Raw genomic sequence first — 23,790 nt, 5'->3', positions numbered from 1 at the left:
AATAATGAGCCCTACCTCTGACACATCCTCCTGTTTCTATGGAGACCAAGGAGCCAATCGTACGGCCCTGCTGAGGACTGTACTACTGAGTTCAGATAAGAGGGTGGAGAGAGGTGTATGTAGATGCTTCCTTGTATTTATGAGAGCCAGTAAATCACCCTGTAGTTCTCCTGCAGGTTGTGTCCTCTGCTATTTATTTAGGTGTGGCAGTCACCTCTGGCACAGACACCGTTAAAGAATTACTAATCATGCAGCAGGCTTCAGGACAGAGGCTTCTCACAACAGAGCCTCTTTAGCTTCTGGGTTCTACAACACCCCACCCCACGCCGCCTCCTCCTCCTCCTCCTCCTCCATCCCCACCAGCTGCCAGCCTCTTGGATGCTCCTTGTTACATCACACACACTGCTCTCTGGCAGCCCATGTTTGTGACTGGGAGGGAGAGGGAGAGTGAATGCGAGTGAGCCCGTGTGCGCACGCCGTCCCGCAATCGAATCCCGCCGACCAGCATACAGGATGGACAAACCAAGCGTGTGGCGCGCCGTGGTGAGCAGCACGGACCCCAGGAGGACACGAGACCCCGGGTCCCATTCAAGCCGACCGGGCTCAGCCATGGGTTACCGGCTCTACGACATGTGAGTAGCATGATCGGTTTTAACTGCTGTCGGACGGGCAGACAGACGGGCTCGCCTGCCTGCATCGGCGGCATCGGTGTATCTCCCATTCATAGAGACAGCAGTCGAGTGGGTGGTGGAAAACACGGAGTCTACCTCTCCGCTGTCCATGCTGAGTCACCTATGGACCAGACCTTGCTCTGTCCTCTCACGTTCCCTTCCTGGGTTCTTCGTAAACAACATCCCTCTCCTGGGGAGGGGCGGCAGGGTGGAACATACATTTGTGTGAATGACATTCTCAGATTATGAATTAATACCATGTGCCTTCATGCTAAGGGATGTGTGATGTTGTTTCATATTTACCAGAGTACCATCATGACTGAAATCACAACAGAGTCATGTGAGTGATGGTTGGAGAGCCTCGGGTGGCTGGGCAAAATGACTCATTTCTGGATGATGCTGTGACAGCTCGTACTGGGCACACGAGTTCCTTGCAGCCTCTGCTGTATATTTGTGGGTGTGAGTGTGTTCTGGTGTGCGATTGGTACAGTGTGTATGTGTGTGTGTCACTGCCAGTGTGTGTGCGCTTGTGTGTGTAAAATGCGGCTGGGTCTGAGCTGTTATTTTTGGGACGGCGATGAGTCCTACAGTCTGTGTGGAAAGCTTGCATTTCTGCTTCAGAGAATCATGTGTCATTTCTGCTGGGGACAAAAGGTGGCTAAAATTAAATGATCTTGCTTTTTCAAGTTAGAGTCGTAATTATTAGTAAGAATTTTTTGTACGCAGTCTGCCCTTGCCCAGTGCACCCTCCGCTGAATAAGCATTTTGCTATTATTTCTCTGCAGAGGGGGTGTTTAGGTTCCTCGTTATGTCATGTGTAGTCTGCATCCCTGTGGGCGCTCTGATTACTTTACGGTCCTGTAAGTCTAACCGTGTACGTGAACACGCGTTTTTCACACATGTACTTAACGGCTGATGCATAACGCTGAGCCAAATTACCCTGTCATGTCAGGATCTAACACCATACATGGGGATCAGTCATCTTAATGAATACGAGACCTTCATGGGTCTCCACTGAGTCTTTCACGGGTAATCTGCTGCTGCAATTTAATGGCTTAAATCTCCTTGCTGCCTTGCCTTGTGTCCGTTCATAGAGTGCGGCACACCTTATTAAACTCATTCCTTAGTTTCTTTAGGTTAACAGAACTATAGCTGCACTGCATGCTTGATTTAGAAGTACTGTTCTTGCTGTGGCAGAATATTAAACCGAACATATCGGCTGAGGTTTCAGATGGTCTCTGATTACTTTCTTCCTGTTCCCTCGCAGCTTTAATGCAGAGAAAGGTTTGACCACAGAAAGTCACATGACTTGGTCCAGGGGCAGACCTCAGGAGAGTGAAAGTGGGGGGCAAATCGATGGTGAACCGTTGGCAGTTATTGTTCGGGGACGAAGGAGATGAGCTGCAGATTGACACTCATACTGTGTGCGTTGCTTCTCTGTCAAACACACTGAAGTTCAGTGCCTGGCCGGTACTCCTTTAATGAGCACCTAGTGTGGGATGAGCTTGTCCTGTGATAAATGTCATTTCATCATCACTGGCAGCCCCCTTGCCCCTCTGGAATTTTAATTCTGTGCCTACAACACTGGAAGGCCAAGAGGAGGAGGAGATCCTGGGTTTCGCCTAAGGGTTACTTGGCCTTTAAGAATATTACGCTTTGCTTCTCTGGCCTAAAGGGATGCAGAGGTTGTCTTAAGTTAAATGCATCAAAGGTATGCAGTGTAATGTGGATCTTGTTCAGTTCATCACAGTGGACCGAACGTGTGTACCATTTGTTTCTCTTGAAATGTATGCTGTAAGTGAGTTTAGGTGGCTGGTTTCCACACAGCATTGTGAGATAATGTTTTTTAGCCTTGCACAAAGCAAAATACTGAGATTTGATGCAAAACCAAAAAAAAAAAATGTTTACGCAGAACGTTATTGCTAAATCCACAGCCATTATGCTGGTGTTGTCTCTGGGGTCATAACGTAGATAGAAATAATTGCTTTCTAATAATAGATTCATTTTTGCTTTTTCAAATCATAACAAATGTAAAAAGTGTCAAAATGCGCACAAAATAAACTGAACTGCTAATCCTGTTATCCATGACATTGTCATCCAGAAGGCTTTAACTTTGTGCATGGATTCATTCCTGGGATTCTTATAGTGTGCTGTGCTCTGATTGCATAACCTTTTGCGGACAAGGTGGCTAATAAACATCAATGGGTTTTATCCTTCCTTGAGATAATGTCATGCGTTCTCAGAGGGCATTGATGCAGTGGAACCATTTCAGCGGGAATGCCCATTTCTCCATTATTGGCTGAGGCGCTCTTAAAGCAATGCCCCTGCTCGAGTGACGCCAGCTCTGATGAAAAAGAGAGTGCGTCACCAAAGCTGCAAGACACTGACGGCACATTCCTCCACTTTGAACTTAAGCCTCTGACAGCGGAGTGTGCTTGGTCTGCAAACCGAGAGGGTGCACGCAGACCACTAGCCGTGCTGCTCTTAATATGCGTCCGCTGTAGGCTGCAACTGCGGGATGCGTGGCGCCATTGCATAAGACAACAACCGCATACAATGCTTTGCGTTGCCAGCACATGGGCAGGCACCGAGCGTGCTGTCAGTTCACATGGCATCAGTGGATGGGGGCATAATGCTACAGAGCAGGAGTGAGTCACTTGTTAAAGCAGATGCATGCTCTTAGTATGAACAGGCCTGTCATCATAATAACCCTTTGATTTGTTTCACTTGTCTGATATCTACAGTGATTCTGCAGCCGTAAACGACAATTGTCATGCTGGACGTAATTATGGTCATGAGAGCACCACACTTCTTGTATTCACTGGTCAGCTGCTTGATCCGTTCTTAATGTGTGATAGATGTAGGACATCCACACCTCATGATTTCACGTTCTGCTCTAATAATAATCATGTCATGAAGAGCTGACAGTGCATAATAAACGTGTCAAGAATCACCTCCAACACTAGATGAGTAAAGCAGCCTACTGTACCGTTATTATTTTTTTCACTAGCTCTACAGTAGCATTTTGACTTTTGCTAAAATAGCACACACTTGGATCATGCTGAGCTGAGTCAGTTCAAAGCCTGTCATTTTGCACGCTAAAACGTCAGCAGCTGGACATCTGTCGGCTGGCGCTGAGTTTTCAGTGGCCCGAGTTTGCAGCTGGAGCCGTGTCAGCCATGTCTAAGCACCATCAAACCGATGGGAGCTGTTGGGCTCCCAGGGGCACATCTCACTGAGTTAAAGTTTCCTCAGGGGAAAAGCTAGTGCTGATGCATTCGTGGTTTGAAACAGCCCATAATAAGCCCGTGCCTTTGCCAATAGCTGCGTCAGAAGGGACAGCACAGGGCAGAGTTGAGCGCTTCGGAGAAGGATGCATCTCCAGAACATTTTGTTCCTCTCTGGCAAAAATAAAAGCAAGGAAGAAGATGTGTTTATCAGCAAAAATCTTATGTAATAGCAAGCGTACCGAGATATCACTGAGGATGTTATCTTTCTGATGCTGATTTCTATGGTTTTGTGTTTTATAATTGAAAAAAGGTGTCACATTTAAAGCTACAGAGCTTCTATATGCGTGACGAATGACTCATGCTAAATCTTCTGTATACGTGTGTTTTGCTTTCATGAGTCTGGATTTTCTATATGTGCTGTGTTTGCTTGCTTCATACAAAACATGTTAATCCTGTCAGGGATTTAAAATGGTAAATCATGGCAATGTGTTAATATTGGCTCAGTTGTAAGCCTGCACACATTATTGAACAGGCCATGTTTAAAGATGATACGCTCATCCTTTCTGTCCTTTACCGGAATTAAGCTGGGTACTTTTGCCAAATGCATCATGTTGTGTTGACATGTTCGCAGTGCTGGTGGTCCTTTGTCTAAGTGTATCCTCTTTGACAGGGAAGACAGCTTCCTGCATCAGTTCTGTGGCAAGCCTCAGGTTATAAAAGGCCTTCAGGGTAGCTGACAGAGACTGAAAGTTATGGGATCCTCCTCCACCAGCCACAAAGGATTTTTCCTATTTTTTTGTTCTCTTTGTCTTTGCCTTGCTTTTTGTCTGTGCTTTCAATACAAAACCCAAACTAGAGGAGTGAGTCTGCAGCTATTATGAATCTCTCCCAACCTCTGTTTCTCTTTCGGTTTTTCTTGATTTTGTCTCTCCCCACCCTCTTTCTCTTTCTCTTCTGTCCCTTTTACCCTCCGACTACGTTCTGCATGGCTGCTTTCAGGCTGGAGGCCATACTGTACGATGAGTGTGATGCAAGAGCCTGTGTTCATGCAAACTGCGCTGTAACTGTAATGTCAGACGAACTCCCCTGAGCTGCTCTCTAAAATGATATTATCTGTAGTCTAAACTGGCGCTGGTTTAAACTAGCGAAATACTTTTATTTAATTCCAAACAGAACAAGAAGCAAATACTGTGTGACACGTCATTGTGCAGTAAGTTGGTGTTTTTACATCGCACTTGTAAATTCTCCTGATGTTTATGTGGCAGTTTCCATTCGGTTAGTTTTGAGTTATTTAAACATGCCCCTTGTAGGAAGTGAAGCTGGCCACTAGAAATCTGCGGTCTCTCATTTATTGACACTGCCTCTGATGTGGTACCAATGAGGAATGAATGATTTCCACGATGCTTTGTGTGCTGATGAAGTCTGAGTGAATCTGCAAGGCTGTCAGACTCCTCATTCCTCTGATCACATCAGACCATCAGCTGCAAAGCTTTTAAATCACTGAAGCTACCCCATTCTGCCACCAGGGGGTGAACTCTGAACACAGACAGACTGTGCTTCATGCAGACATTGGAGCTCTCCTGTGTACTTAATGAAATTGTAGATATAGCAATATATTGGACTTTTATTATATTATTGGACATAAATTACCTTTTTATTACATATATTTTATTATACCATATAGTAAAATGTGTCAGCAGCATGGCCTAACCATTTACTCTCAAGGCTTGGGTTAAGGCTGTTGTCCAATCAGGTTCCTCACAGGCAAGACAACTCTGCACTCTGCAATTAAGCCCCATCCTGTGTAATCTTACACATTTTTATTAATTTTTTCATTCCCGAATTTTTTTTCTCCCATATTTGGCACATGCTCAGCAGGATTTCCTGTCAGAGCCTCTCCATCCAGCCTCTTGTTTCACCCCCGCTTAGTTATCATTGATGAGAAAATTTCCTGCAGCAGGCCATTTTCTATTCAGCTGTTTATTGACTGCACACCTCCGGCTCAGAGCAGGCCGTGGTGAAATCCTCAGGGCAGCTTATCCGTGATTGACTGTGTCAATTGCAGGGAGAAGTCGATGATCAATATCAGCATACTACAGTACAATGCAGCAGCACGGAGAGAGATGGTAATATCTTGTCGCAAGGCTTTTCAAACGAGGTCCTTTATTCGGACTGATGTCTGTGCACGTACGACTGTCTGTGTCTTATAGTCTTTTGATCTCTGTAACTGTGGATTTGTATTGATCCCCCTGCACTGCAAATGAGACTTTAGTCTGGCTAGAAGGGAATATTTGTCATAATTTATGATCTTTCTCTACTTTTCACACATATTGACTTACAAACACAGCTTTATGTAACACATTTGATAACTGACCTTGACTCTGCCCTCTATGGAAAAATTTCAAGGTGGATCCCCACAAAAATAGAGACAGGAGCATCAAAAATAATGGTGACTGGCTGAGTCCCAGGGGTGGCTGGAGACACCTACTGTCTCACCGTGTAGCTGCATTTGTCACTGAAAACACAGCGCATATGTCTGTTGGCTGCTGAAGGTGGAGGGATGCAAAATAAGTGGAAGCAACATTCATTTAACAAGCAGCTCACGCTCACAAGTTCACTAGGGGCATGCCAAAGCTTGCCAATAGATTCATCTACTCCCATTGTGCTTATATACACTTGCTCAGGTCTGTATCCCACAAAAACAAATAATAACCTCTCCTCTGAGCCTGAAGTGATCCACAAAATTTTAATGCCAGTTGCAGCGATTTTATAATTGCCCTTCTTTGCCTTTGACAGACTCCAGTATATTCTGCTAACAGACATGGTGGGATTTCTGGAAACGCTCACGCTGAACACTCAACTTCACAGGAATTAGAAGGGTTCTCCATCTGGCACAAGTAAATCATCACAATAAACAACATCATGTGCTTTTGGAAACAGTGAGAAAACAGATAATAAGTGCAGTCGCTTACCTTTTAGCTCCGTCCTTAATTGCGGCTGATGGATTTTGTTTCCAGCATTAGCCTCTCTCTATATATATATACTAATATGATAATCTGCTTTAAATGGGTCTTTATTCAAAAAAAATAACAAGAATACATAAAAATCCAGAAATGCAAACAAGAAGATTAGCACATTTTCTTTGCAGGGAGTTTGCGAAATGTTAACTTGAGGAGCTCAGATAAAAAGACATTTTCTGTGTGTAAATCAGGATGCTTAAGTTGTGACAAAAGGCTGATGACTAGTGTGTGGATTCATTAATTCCTCCTCAGTGCCCCCGCTGTTTCACACAGGCTCTCAGTGTAGCCTTTGTGCTGCCCCGCTCTTTCTATATCTTGGCTTGGGAAAACAGATGAAGCCCATATTGTGCCAGGAGCCGTGTGAATAGAGTCATGCGCCGATTGACTTGTCAGACCGAACAAATCCAACTATACCGATTAGTGTGTTAATGTGTAAATATGTGCAGACATTGATGCATGTTTGTTGGTGCCTGAATATACGAATCTGCTTGTTTGTGTAAATATGTCGTATTTGTGTGTTTGGATGCTGACAATGGCTGAATATTGATGAGAGGCCCTTCCACACCCGTTTCCCATGACTGCTGGGACTGGGTGGCACTGCAGCGTGGCACAGCATCCCGGGCTGAGAAAGAACAGCACTGTGCTTGTGTTCAAATGCAAAACCCCCTCAAGGAAGAAAAAAGAGTTGCGTTTTAATTGTTCAAGTCTTACAGCTCTACCGAGAAATCCAGCATCGCGTTTAGCATAGTCCTACTGAAGAGACATATTTGATTCTCATTTAACATACTGGCATTTTATACCCAGAGATTAAATTTCACCACTGTTGTTCTGCATAATTCTGCCTTTGCGCCGTTCAAATCTCAACATTACAGTTTAATTCAGCTCATGAATCATTTTATCGACCATCACTGAGCATTTGTTCAAGCAGTCTGCTTGTATTTTCTGAAGTGCTTCTGTGACCTTGATAAGTCAAATAAAGCAGAATTTCCTTCGCTTTACTTAATGCTGATAAAACACGGGAGCACGAGGAGCTCATATTTATTTGAACAAAGCATATGTATAAACTCATGTGGTCATACAACATTGCAGCAGCCCCTCCCCGATGAAAGTCTGACCAATCGCGGGCCGCTCTGCTAGGCTTCCATTTGAAGCTTCAGTAGTACGGTCGTGTTGCCCGGCAACCGGAATCGGCACATTTCTGGGAGGTCCTGTGTGGATGGCAGCAGCTGGAACAGGGAGAGGGAGACTGAGAGAGCAAGAGGGAGAGGATCAAGAGAAGGGGACAGAGATAGAAGAAGAGGAAAGGTTCAGGATTGTGCAGGGAGAAGGAAGAGAAGGTTGCATTAAGGTGAAGAAGGAGCCGGCGCTGAGAGCGGGAGAAAAGACACAGTCTGTCGCCTCGTAAGAAAGTTTGTTCTTGCGGCGGACGAGGAGACAGAAGAGGAGGCCATTGATGATAGTGTTGAGTCAACCAGTGAGTTTTGGAGAAACTACACATTCCACTACCTGTGCCTGCCGGAGCGCTGCAGGGCTTCATAGCCATGATGTCTCGGAGGATCCTGAGCTGACGCACTCTGTGAAGGGACTGGCACAGAGGACAGACTGACTGACCTGGATAAGGGTACAAACCGAGCCGAAGCAGCCAATATAGAGCTTATTTTTGGAAGGTGGATCCCGAGCATTAATACTTGGTCCAAATCAATCCTAGAGGGTTCTCTATAGGCCTGGCTTTCTGGGTTAGTGCTGACTGAGACAGGGGTGATGTGGTCGTTCTGGGCGGGTTAAAACCGCTCAGGCTGTCATCCAGTGGCAGTGGTGAAGCTGGAGCTCCAGAGGACGACAGATCTGACGTCCATACCAGGGATTCACTGGCCGAAGAAATGAGCAGGCTCCCTGCGCTCCAGGAGCTTTTTAATGGTGCTGGATCCCGCTGCTCTTCTACCCTGTTGATCGTCTGACCCGAGGATGTGGAAGTTCAAAGCATTTTGCCTGGATTATTGGCATGTGCTGTGTTTGCACCCACACAACAACTTTTACAAGAGGTACGTTTAAGAATGCCTGCAGCGTGCAGTCATGTTCGGCTAAAATCGTTTCTCATACTTTCTGTGCTACATAGTTTTTAACGGCTCATAATTATCACAGAGCGCTCACAGCCTGTTGGTGTTGCTGCCTGCGCTGAAGAGGTCCCAGTGTTAAAAAAATCAATATGTTTAAAAACAGACTCTGGAATTACTTCATCAAGCATGGCTGACTGATAGAGAAACTGTTGTGGAGCTCAGCTCTGCACGCTGACACACTGGCTGACATTATACAGGGGAGTGTGAGCTGGCTGAGCCATTATCAGTTTCTCGGAGTGAACCAGGTTACGCCTGTTATTTTGCAGAAGCACTTGGTTAAGTAACTCAGCACTTACAACGATCTTGTTAGTGTCTGTTTAGCGCTGGCACTGCTGAGTCGAGCAGGCTCTGACTGAATTCATTTATCTCTGCTCCACTGGGACCTCTTCTTGTTCACCTTTCACCTACTGCATAATCCATGCCTCCTTCCTGAGGCGAGCTCTGCGGCTTGCTTCAAATCTGACATCTATATTTTATGAATCTATAATGTGTTTTGGGATTCTTTTTTCACCTCAACATGTCGATCACATCATCGGATTTCAATTGATGGCTTTTGCCGTCATTACAAGCAGTAAATCACGGAGAATCAAAGCATGCGAGATACACAGTGTAACGGCTTGAGGATCATATCTTCCTTTTCTTTGATGGCGACATATAAAAAGTTTTACCACGGAGCTATGTTGGTCCTCTCTCACTTGTAAAATTGCTCCCCCTATTTCCCTGCTGCCGATCACGACACACATGTTTGATCTTCCTGATTCTCAAACTGACATGTGCATTGAGTCATGTTGCGTAAAACAACCATCACCTGTTCGAGGTGTAAAGAAAAACACAGAGATGGGTGGAATTTTCCATGATGATGAAGGTGCATTAACGTTTGGGTGGTCTACCATGTGTGTGATGCTCTGTAATCTCACATGATTATTTCAAGCTGCAATTTCAGTTTAAGAGGTCTGTAGTTCGACACGGTTGTTACTCTCTTCTTAAACAACATAATTTAGACACTGGATTCTAGAGACATGCGACTACGATAATGGTCCATTATTTTGAACGTAGCATCAGAGAGCTCTAACTAGTCACAATTATGTCCTTCAGTCACATCCCGCCATGCAGATGTTAGGTGTCTGTAACGGAAACTGCAGCGTGGAGACACTGATCCAAGGATCAAACCTGATTTATAGCACATATATAAACACATGGCCATGAGAAGGATTAGTATTCTGAAGGTGAGCATACAGCGACTCCATGATTCATTAATAATGCATCACTGATTTAGCTGGCAACTCTTTGAATGTAGGCTTCAGGGAATCCCTCAGCTGCAGGCGCCACCTTGGTATCTTACAGTCATGGTACTATTATCATACATTTAATCAGATTTTTGATTATTTGAGCATCTAATGTGCTCCTGCATCCAACTTTAAAGGTTAGTTCATAATGATTAACTAAATATGCTGCTCACAGCTGGTCTCAGTCTATGACTCAGTGGTCTATGGACTTATTTAGGACAATTCTTTAGTTTTTCCACACTCTGTGAACAAGTCACCATGTGTCTAATCCCACAGAGTTACTGGAATATCTCGGTCACTGGGCGTAACTCATTACATTGCTCTGGCTTCGGTGTAACATAGTCAGATTGTGTCCCAGGACTGGAGTGTTGTTGAAGCAAGGTCAGTGTTGTAACTCAAAACAGACTCTCCCAGCTGCTGAACTGGTCTTCACCCTCCCTCCAGCATGGCCTTCCCATTGAGAGCAGTGTGATTGTTGGACGCCGGCCCAAGTATTATCGTACACGCACACGCACACACACAGGACTGAAAGCTCTCTAGCTCTTTCTATCCTTCAATCTATCTTTATCACTCCTCTCTAGCTCTCTCGTTTAAAGTCACTTCCACATAAACAAGCACACATCAAACACACAACCCTGGTCCTGCCCATCACCACTGGGGAGCGTGCATCATGGGAGCACCGTGAGTGAAAGATTGCATTGGACAGAACAAAAAGGAACAAAAAGAAAGGGGGTGTCTGCAGAGGGGAGAAAAAGGGACTGGTGTGCGGTTCGTTGTGGGTGGAGAGCTTTTGTTAAGAAGAGGGATGATTTTCTTCTGCTATACGTACTGGGCCTTTACCTTACTTGGTCATCAGGCAGCTTGCAAAGAGCAGCAACTCTGAGCCCAACACAAACTGGGACAGGGAGAACTTCGGGAGAGGCACGGACAAAGTAACTTTAGCAGCGAAAGAATGAATTTCTCTGTGGGTTTTCTATGGAAAGTTAAGGATGTGGGGTGTAATTTGTGGTTGAGGAGGGAGTGAGCACAGACTCTACTTCTTCTGGCTCTTTTAAGGGGAGTTGCTGCTGTTTTTTGTTTGTTAAGCTTTTTGGAAACTTCCTTTCGGTGCCATGTGCAATTTCTTCGGGCATGTCCGATGCCTCCGGTGATGTCACTGCCGTGTGGAATGCGATGTGGAAGTACTGCATATCCAGCCGAACTATAAGGTAGGAGACCATGTGGTATGGGCCAGTGCGGATTGCCGTGGCCTGCAGTGTAAGTGGTGGTTGTCTTTCCAACTGACCGCGGATATTTCTGACGTCTGACCGATCAAATAACATTCCAGTCTATATGCTCAAGCCTGGCGGTTTCCTCTCTAGGACCATGGAAATACATTATCACACAGCTGAAAAAGACAGACAGGCGACAGTGAAGGCGCTTTCAAGGTCCTTCTGGGAAGTTTATCAAGGTTATGTCTTTGATAATAAAGGCTTAAGAATAAGCTGGCTTTTCTTTTTTTTATTTCCTTTAAGCCTTGTTCTCGTCTTATCTTTGTCTTGCCACAGAGGACTACAGCACCAATGTCCCCTGACAAATCTCTTTGGGACTAAACTTAGAAACCAGTACAAATATAGCCATTATGCAGAAAAGATCTTCTTTCTTGCCGCCTTATAAAATTCCATTAGTGATAGGATTATGTATTTTAGTCTTTTCCATAGAGCCTTTCTGCTATATTAACATATGTTCAACCTATGAGCTAATCATAAATATATTCATCATAAAAGAAAAGATGTGTTCATCTCTTTTCTAGCTATTATGACCTTTTATGTAATCCTTTTAGGGTTGTTTTAGATTTTTATTTTTCATCAGGAGGAGTCTGATCAGTCCCACGATCATTCAATGACATTCCCATTAAGAACTTTGTTCAGTGACTAGAAGAATAAGGAACCCCGCAGCAGATAACCTCCACGGAGCCCAGATCTCAATATTATTAGGTAATTTTGTGAAAAGTCAGAAGTAACCGCGGCACTTCACGTTGCAAACTTCACCGTCCATTCCAATCATGGAAACAAACTAGGGAGTATCATTCATCCATGGCCACCTGCCAAGATTATAACATATGTAATCAAATGACGCATATTGCACATACACCGATCAGGCATAACATTATGACTACCTTCCTAATATTGTGTAGGTCTCCCTTGTGCCTCCAAAACAGTTGTGACTCATCGGAGAATGGACATGGGTCTTCTGAGGATGTCCTGTGGTGTCTGGCAACAGAATGTTGTTAGTGGGGGCCTTTGGGTCCTATGGGTTGAGGGGAGGGGCCTCTGTGGCTCAGGCTTGTTCCAGTGCATCCCACAGATACTGCTGCTGCCATCAAGGAGTGTCATTGCTATGGGGTGAAGGGGGGTGCCTGGTCTGGTCAGTGGTTTTATGTTGTGGCTGATCGGTGTACACTGTAGCTATGTTTGTAGTCTTGCATTAGTATTTTAAACATCATAAAATCAAAGATGTTGTTATTTACCCTCCAGTTTCGGTTGTTTGCAACCCTAACCCTAGAAAACCTCGAGCTAAACAAGAAGGTGAATTTTGGTTCAAAAGAAGAAATTGCTCTGACTGATGTAGAACTGAGTCCCCTCACATGGGTGACGTGTCGAGGTGAATGTAACTGATAGTGGTTATAAGGTATTCTGTAATCACACTGACACAGCAGTTGCCTCGGTGTGGATAACTGATCTGTTTAATAGGATCATTGGTGGTCTGTGATACTGATCCAGCAGTATGTCACTAATACAACCAAACATTAGGACAAGGTCCCTATAATTTAAGTTGATATCATGAGTAGGACATTATACAGTCAAAAAAGACCCTCTCCCTTACCAATTTCTCAATGGAAGATGGTGGAAGACAAAAAGAAACAACAAAAAGGAAATTAAGTTACAGTAAGTGATAGAAACAGAGGTTATGTGTTAAAATGTCTGAGAGATTAAAGTAATATGGCAATGCATGTGTGTCTGACTTGAACACGAATCCTAGAAACTGTAGACACCAGGGTACATTTGATCTGGCTGGTCCTGTGTCAAAGAGTGTGACGACGAGAGCATTACTTATTTAACATGGATCTGGAGCTTGTGAACCGTGCGTCCTCGTCTCCCATAGTGGATATCCATGGGACGGAGAAGTAGAGAAGCTCAGTAGAGACTGTGCACGGGATGTTAAACCCCTTCTGACAGACCTGCGGTGATTCATGACAGGTAAAAAGAACTTAACTTTGGGGGAAATTAGCATAGATATACTTCGGCCTGATTGATATTTGTGGATAAAATGAGAGCAAACACTGACCCCTCTGTTGGTCCTCTGCTTTGGTTCGCTGGCTATATGACAAGTGAGAGGAACTGCTTAATGGAAAAGTAGCAACCTGCCAACGCGAGCTTGCAGTTCCACTGTGGTGAGTGAGAAAAAAAAAAAAGGGAAAACTCTCCAGGGTGGAAAAGCTTAAACATGTCTAGGATGGAAGCCGTACTCTGGTCAGAAGTGTCAGGATGATGGAGACATGAAGAGGTTGTTATTGTAGTTCTCGAGTTGCATTTAGACATAACAGGAAAGTCAACTGGTTTTCTGGCTTCCGCAAATTGCGTAGAATTAAATTGACAGTGATGTTTCTTTAGGTCACAGTCGCACCAACCAGTGCTCTTACCAGATGTAGGTGTTTGTGGTTGGTTCAGCGTATTCCAGCGTATCACCTGTTTGTGAATTTTATTCTCACTGTCTTGCTTGACCAAATGCTTATCCACTGGAAAATGGGTTTACACTGCAACAGTCCGTACCTTTTGTGCTGTTTACATGGGCTGGATGTTTGTTTTGTTTTTGTTTTTTTTATCTGTGCCATTGGCCAGAAAAGACCTTGATGCATTACTTGTCTGAAGTTTGTCCTTTATCCAGCACTTTGCATGTACAGGCTTTTTCTTATCTATACTTAAGTTGCAGTCCACTCACCACTGAATAATTTACATGGTTGTCTCTCCGGGAGGGACATGAGCATTGTGTATCAAGACGGTTTTTGTTCTCTTCCGTAAATTTGCTTTTAGAATAATTGTCCAAAATAGTTTGGCTCCCTTGCTGAGAGAGAGAATAAGCTACGATTTCACTGTCTCTTCACTATCTATTGCTGCGGGGTTGCAACATTATGGGTGACTTTATAGGGGAACATTGCCTCTGCTGCAGTATCTACACCGCTCATGTTAAGCTGTACAGCTTTTGAAATGCTAATCATCTGTGGAAGACAGTTTGTTTACTTTAATGCTGAAGAATGCCACCCTCTAGAGAGAGCACATTGCATGTTCAGGGTGTTTATTCAGATACCTGATGAGGAAAATGCACGCAGTACAAACACACATGCAAACGTTAGAAAAATAAATTTCCCTGTTTCTGTAATGTCTACCATGTTGTACATGTTATGTGTTGTATTAAAGCAGGGCCAAAATGTGTGTTGCCTGTGCTCTCCTCTTTGTGAACAACGGGTGACTGTGAAAGCTCAGAGAGAAACACGGGCACTGTCTCTTTATGTGGCTTTTTTACTGTTATTTTACTTTTGATGACATATTCCTTTGCATCTCTTCACAGCGCTTGCCTGGAGAATAATGAGGGTGTGTGCTGCATTAACTTATGTAATGGTGAGCAAGAGGAGGGGTGAGATGGGGGGTGTGCAGGGTGGGAGGAGGAGGGGGAGAAGAGAAGAGTGATGAGCTCATGCTGCTGCACTGCAGCTCTTATAGACACACTCTGCACCTTGTGGTCTTTATGGCATGCACATGCACGGATGCATGCAGTTTGTGTGTAATAATAAGTTAAGTGATTCACAAATAAATGTGCAGATGCAGACGAGAAGAGAGCAGCTCATTACTGTGTCATCGGAAGCTAATTTAGCATTCTGCTGCAGAATTGGAGGCTGGCGCACATATTTTCATATTTTCTTATCGTTAATTTCAGAAGCACCGAGAAATTTTCTCAGTGGTTCACTGTGAATGGGAATTAGAGCGCGTACCCTGTCCTTTACCTGCATACCTGTTTGTACAGAGAGCTGATGTTCAGCTGTGAACGAGCTGAGCCTCCAGAGCTCAGGTTGGTAATTGCTGCTAATCCACCAACTCTTTTCAGTGACAAAGCAGACCCTCATTATCCAGAATATGCTTTGATTTATGTCGGAAATAAGCAAGGGTGGGGTAGGGTCAAGGGATGGGGGGTGGGGGGTGGGGGGGGTTGATAATGGCACAACAGCACATTTACTCCTATAAAACAGAGTGGTCCCTTTGGGGGCTTTCAGCTCTGTCTCAGCCTGCGATGCATTGGTGAATAAACGGATAAAATACCGCTCTTGGCAGAGGACTAAACATTAGAACATCATTTCCCAAGATTCTAATATCATAAGCGCATAAATTATTTGCAGCCCTACTACAAGAAGGGACATGCTTAGTCTGTAGCTGCTTTAGTGCAGCCTGATTAGAAGCACACCATTTTCTCTATTTCTTTTTTTTTTTTTTATTTGATTCTGATCTGGATTTTTCTTCTTTTGAAATGATCACATCTCCCAGCATGAGAGTAAAATAGCCATGCTGTCATGGAGGCTGGACCAGCGACTGGTAAACAGTCATTAAAGTAAATGTTTGTCCTGATTGGACTAATTGCTTTGGGATGTGTGTAAATGGAGCTAGCTCTGTGTTTTTTGCACGTACAGGAACATCTACTTTTTCTAGCAGTATGGACGGCTCTTTTTTTTTTTTTTTCGGTCAGCCTTAGCTGTTGCCTTGACAACTAGCCTCAGAGATCTGTGCACGTGCATGCAATTGTGATAAATCCTGCTTTCAATCTATGAGGCATCGCTCAGAGACATAAATGCCCGTATCATTCATGTTCCTGTAGACTCACTTTATTTATTCCCGGTGACACCATTCACCAAATTTTATTCATTCAATGCAAATATTTTCAGTCTCAGTGGGTGCTACGCAATTCTTGAATGTGGAATAACAATTATTAATACAAGTATTAGTCATCCTTATACTTGTAGGCAAGGATGTGTTTTTAGCTTAGAAGACTTTCTATCCAGACTAAAGACCATTTCTTTTAATAAGGACCAATCAAGTCTGGAACTGAACAATCATTTCTGACAAACGAGTCTAGGAGATCAGACCTGTGTTTTCGTGAAGACGTGAAAATGTCCGCCTGCAGCTTAAAAGAGCCCCCTTGGGAAATGAATAATCTCATTCTCCCCCTCACTTTGTGTAGCCCTCTCCCTCCACCTTTTCTATCCTCTCACAACAATAATCCTCCACTTGTCGCTCTACTTTACGTCAACTTGTTTCCTTTGCCCCCTTTTGATAATGACAAGTGGCAGTCCTTTGATCAGCCACGCATCCCTAAACCCCACATCAGTCTCTGCATGTTGTATTGTACACCGGCGCCATCTGTTGGAAGAGAGGCTTCGGGACAGAGAACAGCCTCGAGGGCCAAGAAGATCTCCTGTGACTACTTGATAGAGGTCTTATGTTAATCTCCCTCCCGCTGTGTGGATAGTCTGCGGATAGCTTTGGCTGCATTCTCCACAAAGAAACTGTGAAGCCGTCAAAGCTGTCTGCGTCTTAAAGGCCGCACTGTCACATGATTGGGGCGTTCCTCTGTGATCAAGTCAAGGGCAGAGAGCTAAGAAATGAAACGATGGCCGATATTTTGAGTCAAATAAATGAGCGGACCTGAATTCCACTGTGAGGCATCAGTGAGGAGAGAAACAAATTAAGGCAGATGGGGTCTCTTGCTTTGTCTTCCCGTCCCGCAGAGACTGCTGCAGCCTTGTAGCCAGGCTTTTTCCCAGATAGCCGTGATTGAAATGAACTGCCACACTTTACTTAAATGTTTGGATATAACGAGGATTTTGACTTTGAGGCTACCATTCTTTTCTGTAGTATGAAAACTGCAAACTGAGTGCAGAAACAAAGATAAACGCACAGACCCACCGTCCTAATTCCTGAGTATTTCCTTTTTATTAGCAAGTTTTTGTCAGCTATGCACAACTAGACTGAACTTGCGGGACGGTGCAGACACAAAATCAGATGAAGACAGGGCTACAGTGTCGGTTCCTTCGGTATAAAATGTCACGTTGTGTCCTGAGTCATAAGGATATGTTGTCACATAAAGTGATATTTCCCCAGTTTCTGTCCACTGACAGGCTAACGGGTGACTCAACGTAAATAGGATTCTTATTTCTTGTTAGGTTTGAGCAGCCGACCTGTTATCTAACTACATTTCAGATTGTGCTCTGGCTGTCTGAGGATGTGTTCTGGTTGAGAGCTCCTATTTCCCCTTCGGCCACACCATGTGTCCCAAAGAAGGAGGCAAAAAGAAGAGAAAAAAAAAACAATCGGTGACCTTGCAGAGCTGCAACACGCAGGCTCCGAACATGCCCCCAATGAAGCACAGACATCAACAGAGCAGAGCAGCTGAGTAAATGACCACAGACTAGATGGGAATGAGAATACAGGTGATGATAGAATGAGAGAGGATCTAATAAGAGAGAGACAGAGATTCAACGAAAGAGTGAGGTTGAGTGTGGCTGATGAATGAGGCAGGGGGAGGGCGCTCGGAGTGTAGAGAGCCTCCTCTTTCCATTGACGTTTAGGAGAATGTGCTGATTAGTGGAAAGTAAATCGGTCAGATGGAGGTTCCCAGTCTCCTATGCCGGTCCGAGCCAGTGTAGCTTTCCAGTAACCAGGGTCACCTTACCTCTCTGCAAAGAGCTGGAGCCGCTCTGTCATCTCAGCCCGGGTCGTGTTTCATAGTGTATGGGCCAACCCGGAGACAGCTGTGCCGAGGTAGGTGGGCTCTGCTCTGACAGTGTGTGTGTGTGTGTGTGTGTGTGATCTCTCTGGCTGTGAAGTGCAGGTTCACATAGGTTCAGTAGTGGAGGCAGGAGCTGTTTACACTGTTCAGCACGGCAGGTGTGTTGCAGGCTTTTATGCATGCCTGACGAAAAATTAAAATGTCATTTATAATCCAAAATTATCATCCAGCCATTGTTAGGATTTTTCTTTCAGCGTTGCGAATTGAATCTTTTAGGTTTTTGGACATTTAGCAAGACGAAACAAAGCTATGCAAAGACATCACCTTGGGCTGTGGGAAAAAATGGAAATAAGCTTTCGTTGTAGCCCCGAGCGAGAGATGAGTATACAGGTGATGAACGTGTGAGTGCAAAACTGCATTTGCATTGGAAAGTATAAGGTAGAGCTGAATGCTGAATAGTTTGGCACGCACACTGATGCACGGTGCCAGGAGGGTGGGAGTCTGGAGAGGAAGAGTTGTGGGTGTCTGATTAAATGTCAAAATACACCATTATCAAGATGCATTGTATATTTAACAAACACGGGTAATTTGTTATGTATTACAGGACTCTGATAAGTTCAGTCCATAAACGCTTGCAAGAGCTATTTCCAATCCCAACATATCTGTGATGCACTTTCCATCTAATTGTCCTGCTCGTAAGACGCATCCTGTTTATGTATTTTCAGTGAAACCTATAGCGGGTCCTTTGATGACTGCAGATCTGTTCCTGTGCACTTTGTTCACAAGGGCCTCCTCTCATTAAGAGAATGGAGGGCTTATCGGGGAAATCATTAGAACCTATTAGATGCACAGAGCGTGAGACAGCTCCTCACTCATCAGTCATAACGTGAGAAATGCGACTGGAGAATACAGAGCTGCACTGTACTTTCTCTCTTTACATCACATGCAACTCAGCCCTTTCTCTGTGCCCTTCTCTCTGTACCGTTTCTATCCCAGCCATCTCCTCCTGTGCCGTGTTTACACTCCAGTGAGTCACATGCACTGTTATCTTGTTGTCCCGGTGCAGGACGTTGCTGAGCTACGTTTTATGGTACAGCAAATAAAAGGCCGAATTCCCTTCTGGGACAGTTAGGCACAGTGCAGCGGCTATGAATCTTAGCAGCTTTTTATTACACACAATTCCTCTGTGTTTCGTCATTAAATGCAACGTAATGGCAAAAACGGTGAACTGGCTCTTGTGGAGTGGCTGTTCATTACTCTGCGTCGCGTCGTCGTGGGAAACTGTTAAAATAAGATCGCAAAGCTGCGGAAACATGATGCGGGGAAACGTTTTCTGAAAGCTTGTGCCTTATGCTGAGCAGATGTTTATGCACTTGAACAGGAGGTCCAGCAGACAATAATGTGACCTTTCACACTCGCACTGGCCCTCCTGTTGAACTCCTAGCCATAAAGACTGTGCTCAGCTCCAAACACTTGAACAGATTACACAAGGAAAAGGATCTCATCCTGTTATCATGGCAGCTTTAAGGATGTATGTCCCTCCCTCTAAAACCTCTCCCCTCAGCTGTCACTGCAAGATTGTTGCTGTATGCTGTACAGTTTACACAAAGTTTAAGTGAGGCGTTTGACCTGATTTATACAGTGGATCTGTCGAAACAGCTGGGATGACAAAGTATCTAGAAAGCCGACGTTGAGTGTCTGGGCTAGGTTGCGTTCAATATTACACAAGGCTAGTCTAAAACTCTTACTGTACTGTAGATTAAAAAGTTAATATTATTAGCAAATAAAAATTCTTTAACTATACCTCACAGCAATGCCTGGGTTCGAATCCAACAGCCAACTGGGGCCTTTCTGTGAGGAGTTTGCATGTTCTCCCTGTGTCTGTGTGGGTTCTCTCTACTCCGGCCTCCTCCCACCGTCCAAAGACATGCTTGTTTGTGTAATTGTTGATTCTAAATTGGCCGTAGGTGTGCATGTGAGTGTGAATGGCTGTCTGTCTTTCTGTGTTAGCCCTGCGATAGATTGGCAACCTGTTCAGGGTGTACCCCACCTCTCGCCCAAAGACAACTGGGATAGGCTCCAGCATCCCTCCAGAGGACAAGCAGTTACAGAAAATGAATAAATGCCTAAATTCCTTAACTACTGAGCAATGTACTGTAATGAGAAAAAACTTAATAAATGTGCTGTTTAGGTAAACTGATTACCTGCATGTCCTCAAATTGAGCGAAAAGGTCAAAAATACCAGATTTATTGCAAAGGTTTTTTTAGTATGATGGTGCTTAAAGTAATAAAGAGAGTTTTTGAGGAAAATATACTTTACACTTCAGATGAGAGGATCAATACCACTGTCAAGCCTGCCTGCTAAATATGATGCTATAACCAATTGGTGTTAAGTTTAGCTTAGCTTAGTAGGAGGTAATTAATGAGCTTTAGAGTGGCTGGGGTGTTTTTTAAACATTTGATCAGAAGCTAAACTAATCTCCTTCTGGCTGTAGCGTTGTATTCATTGTCTATCGCTTGGAAAGTAAGCAGATGTTTCCCAAAATGGCACAAGCACCTCTGGTGGTTTCCCAACTGATACTTAATCAACAGAACCAGTTGTAGGATTTGAATCCTGCTACCAAGATTAGCTCATGAAGATCAACTTAAATGCACCTGCATGGCTCCAGTTGATCGCCATGAAATCTTTCCTAATACACTTTTTGCTTCCCAGTGTTGACGTGTGTTTCTGTGTCTTGTTTTCCTGCATCCTATTCATACCTGGCCTCACCTTTAATGTGATGTAAACTCCAGGACTAGGAATGAGGTTATATTCTCGGAAAACAGTGTGTACTACTCCAACACATAGATTAACTATTCATGTTTCCACACAGTTACCTGCTTCGCTCAATTTCTGCCAAGTCAACAAATCACCAGGGAAAAAAATGAAGGCTAAGTGAACTCCTCGTGTTCAAACTGTATCTGTAGTGTAGAACCAGCCTGAGGAAATGGACTCCACCAAGAGAGAAAACATTCTCATCTGGCTCTTGTTGATTTTTATGTCAGTCATAGATTACCATGTGGGTGTGAGAATTGCTCTCTACTGATACAGCCTCATGCTCTTTATTGACCCCTGAAGCTGTTAGGATGTTCAGTTGATTAAAATGAAAGAATTACTCTTTTGTTAAACAGAGAACGCACATCTGTCTCCTTGCTGCACCCTCGGCTTCTCAGAAGAAGTGACAGTATCTCAGAAAATGGGAGGTGGAGAGACACATCCTTTCTCCTCTGTTATGTTTACACATCCTTGTCCGGGCCCATTTATTGCAAGGAGGATTGGTTTGTTATCCTGCGGGCTAAGAGAACCAGGACAGGGGCCTCTAATAAGTAATTGAGGGGCTACAGATCAATAGGCCCTGCAGTCTGCAGAGACCTGAGCGCTACTTTCAGTCAATAAAGCAGTAAGCTTTATGGAGCGTACATTAAACCTCCAAGGATACGCCCAAGGTAGCAGACAGATTTACACTACATTTGAAGCCCATTCCTGAGTAATGACATGATTTCCTTTTTTTTTATTCTGAGATTCTTCAGCTGCAAGCTTTATGTTAATGTTGATGTATGACTCGCGTGGTTGGCTCTTCTCTAGCTCACTCCGCAAAGACTTGTGGTGTTATTGACCTCCAGTATGTGCTATGGAAACCATCAAATAAGATTTGGTTGTGTGTGAATTAAATGGAGACCAAACATCATTAGCCTTTGTCAGGCAGTTTGTCATAAAGATGGTGAATTAATCCATATTCCTGTGTGTGATCCTCTTCTCTTATGAACGCCTTGGTGCCATCTCAAGCTCAAATTATGGAAGCCACTGAGAGAAATAAACAACAAACATGGTGCTGCGTAACCCCTCCTCAAAGGGGTTGTTATCATGAAGTTGAATGTCTCCATCGCTCCGTAAAGCCGGGGCCTCATGTCCTGCAGCCTGCTTGAATGTGAAAAATATCTGCTGACTTGCACCCACCAGGTCTTGTGGAAATGCGGTATGAATGGAACTTGTACACTCAGGATATCTTGTTCCACTGGAATATGTCAACACGAATCCATTTCTCAGCACTCTCGTGACCTGCACAAAAGGTTTCCTCCCGCTTTCTTCCACACTTGTGAGGAAAAGGGACGTAGATCGAGGATGACTGCTTTATCTCTCTGCTATTGTCCTGTGATTGATTGCTTCCTGGCTGTCTGTGTGGCTTTGGGAAGATGATTCACTGAGCAGTTAGTCATTTTTCTTCTTTCATAACTTCTTTTTGGCCCATTGTCAACATCAGAATACCCTGACATGGATGTCTCTAGGAAAACGTATACAAGAGAGATGGGAATCATGAATAATTTCTTTTTTAATCTGGCTTTTATTGTTGAGGCGGTTTCAGGTGTGGCTTTGAATTAATATTTAAATACAACAGATCAAGTTTTCATTACAGTGGGGCCGAGCTCTTATCACATGTGTCTTGATTTGTCTCATGTTTGGTCAGGAATGAAGGTTGTCTTTTTGCTGGGATGTGCAGAGTTTTTACAAAAGAGGAAAAATAGGAGGATTTCCTTAGGGAACTTGACACAGCAGTTTTGCTCTTTCTAAGTTAGTCCAAGCTCCGACTTCTTGACCTCTTAGCGACTAAAAGAATGTATAGGAAATGTTGTTGGACATACAATAGCAAATGCATTTAGGTTTGCTTCCAGCACACTTGAAATGTTTAAAGTTGTTCAACCTGCGTACTCTTTTCTGGATTTGTTTCGCAACCGAAACTTTTAAATATGATGCCTGAAAGGCGATTTTGAAGCTTAGTGTGGTGAGCGCAGTGCCTGACTCTCAGCTAATTTAAAAATGGTCAAAGAATTGGAGCCTTTATAGAACTTAGAAGGACAGGTGACTAGATGCTGGCCCTAAGCAAACAGCAAGCGATGGCACACACACCTGTCACTCAAAGTGGTCACACCCTTAATTAGGCATCATTTTAAACCAATTTAAACAAGTGAGTTATATATACCAATCAAGCGACCACCTTCCTAATATTGTGTAGGTCTCCCTTGTGCCTCCAAAACAGTTGTGACTCATAAGAACATGGACATGGGCCTTCTGATGGTGTCCTGTGGTGTCTGGCAACAGGATGTTGTTAGTGGGGGCCTTTGGGTCCTATGGGTTGAGGGGAGGGGCCTCTGTACCTGGTCTGTTCTAGGTGGGTGGTACATGTCTAAGTAACATCCACACTTATGAACGCCGGGTCCAGAAGTTTCCCAACAGAACACTGTATTGATATGTTATTGTATGTCATTTACTTCTGCTGTTAGTGGTCATAATGTTATGCCTGATCAGTGTACATACAGTATATATAAACAATTTTACATGGAGGTCAATGAGATTTGACTTTCTTTTGAGCCAGACAAGTGGCCGTTTGTGGAACTGTAGTTTCTGGCATTTCCTCATTGTCTCAGCTTCTTCAACCCAGAGGTTCCTGCCCAGCACAGCTAAGCCTGAAATAACATTTGTTTTTACAGTAAGCTCTCCTCTGTGGAACGACTTGAATTTCCTGGTTTAAATTAATTATATGAATGCTGTATCTTCAGGTGACTTTACAGTATTTACACAGCTGATCACGATGCTCTTAGCTGCCTTCACTTCA

The 23,790-nt window shown here is 44.0% G+C and overlaps 1 protein-coding gene across 3 annotated transcripts in view; it reads left to right on the top strand.

Moving 5' to 3' along the window:
• The window catches only part of iqsec1a (IQ motif and Sec7 domain ArfGEF 1a), a 92,395-nt gene that overhangs the window by 43,248 nt on the left and 25,357 nt on the right, over positions 1 to 23,790 (top strand). The window contains exon 1 of one of the 3 annotated variants that reach the window (XM_084552700.1): positions 8,949 to 8,963. The exons of the other annotated variants lie outside the window; for them this stretch is intronic. The gene's annotated coding sequence lies outside the window, so the exon portion shown is untranslated. Of the gene's footprint in view, positions 1 to 8,948; positions 8,964 to 23,790 lie in introns of those variants that run through there. 3 annotated transcript variants of the gene reach the window in all.

The sequence above is a fragment of the Chelon labrosus genome (assembly GCF_963514085.1).
Source record: "Chelon labrosus genome assembly, chromosome: 10".
Lineage (NCBI taxonomy): Eukaryota > Metazoa > Chordata > Actinopteri > Mugiliformes > Mugilidae > Chelon > Chelon labrosus.
This window is presented reverse-complemented; position numbering and strand designations above follow the sequence as displayed.